This window comes from Chenopodium album, chromosome 4 (genome assembly GCF_948465745.1).
Source record: "Chenopodium album chromosome 4, dcCheAlbu1.1, whole genome shotgun sequence".
Taxonomy (NCBI): Eukaryota; Viridiplantae; Streptophyta; class Magnoliopsida; order Caryophyllales; family Amaranthaceae; genus Chenopodium; species Chenopodium album.
In genome coordinates this window covers 71,654,554-71,655,849 of record NC_137837.1, presented here as the reverse complement: position 1 = coordinate 71,655,849, position 1,296 = coordinate 71,654,554, and the positions used below count along the sequence as shown (strand labels likewise).

At 41.4% G+C, this 1,296-nt stretch overlaps 1 non-coding gene across 1 annotated transcript; it reads right to left on the bottom strand.

Annotated features, from left to right (window-relative positions):
- Positions 1 to 253: 253 nt before the first annotated feature.
- Positions 254 to 360, bottom strand: LOC145629626 (small nucleolar RNA R71). The gene has a single exon (XR_014111788.1). It is a non-coding gene; the product is annotated as a small nucleolar RNA R71 (small nucleolar RNA).
- Positions 361 to 1,296: the final 936 nt, after the last annotated feature.

Here is a 1,296-nt window from a genome sequence, read left to right as displayed (position 1 = left end):
GAGGAAGCAATTCAGTGGAGCCAAGGGTGAAGACCCGAATCTTCACATTGCCGACTATTGTCAATATTGCAACACCATAAGGCAAGCCGGGGTCACTCAAGACCAAATCAGGGAGATTCTCTTTCCCTTTTCTTTAACTGGAAAAGCTAAATTGTGGTTTAATGGCTTATATAGAACTACACTTGGTATAACTGACTGGGAAACTCTTGTTTTGAATTTCTATAACAAGTATTATCCTACAGAGAGAACAACAGTACTACGGAGTGCGATTCAGAACTTCGCCCAAGAGGCCGATGAGTCTTTATATGAGGCTTGGGAGAGGTTCAAGGACTTACAAAGAGAATGCCCTCACCATAATTTAGCACAATGGCAGTTAATCCAAGCCTTTTATAACGGCATTGGAAATTCTTCTAGAATAATTTTAGACTCTGCAGCTAGTGGGAGATTTATGAATCTTAATGTTGATGATGCAGGTCAGGTTATTGAAGATATGGAGATACACAATTCCCAATATGGGAATCCCAGAGGATTTGCTAATAAAGGGAACCATAGTGTCGACTCTGTATCCTTTTTGCAAGCTCAACTGACCTCAATTTGCCAAAAATTAGATAATCTGAGCACTACTAATGTAGCTAATGTTTCTGCAATTAATAACAATTCTAATGAGGCCTTCTGTGAAAATTTTGGTATTGTAGGTCATTGGGAGCAGGATTGTAGGAGTTCCGTGGATCAAGTTAATGCCTTCCAAGCTTATAGGCAGAATAACCCATACTCCAACACTTACAATCCTGGGTATCGGAATCATCCATACCTTTCCTACCGGAGCACTAATGTTCAAAATCCACCACCACAAGAACCACAGGTGCCACAGCAACAGCAGCAGAAGTATTATCACCCAAATGCTAGCCAGAAGAATCAACCACAACAACCCCCCTCATCTCCCGATTCTTCTTTGGGGGAAATTAGAGCAATGTTGGTCAATATGCAAAAGCACATGGAGAGCAGGGATGCGACAATTGATCAAATTCTAGCGCATAATAAAATTGTAGATAATCAAATTGCGCAACTCTCCGCTACTCTACAAGCACGCCAACAGGGAGCCCTACCGGCACAGCCGACTAGGCCTACGGATCAAGCATTTGCAATTACTCTAAGGAGTGGTTCAAACTATGAAGGGCCCTCTATGCCCAGAGTTGATGAACCTATTTTATTAAATAATGTTAATCTTGATTCCATTAAACCAAACAATGTAGTTGCTAGCCCTTCAGGGCTAGAGGATAATGCTAACATATCTAA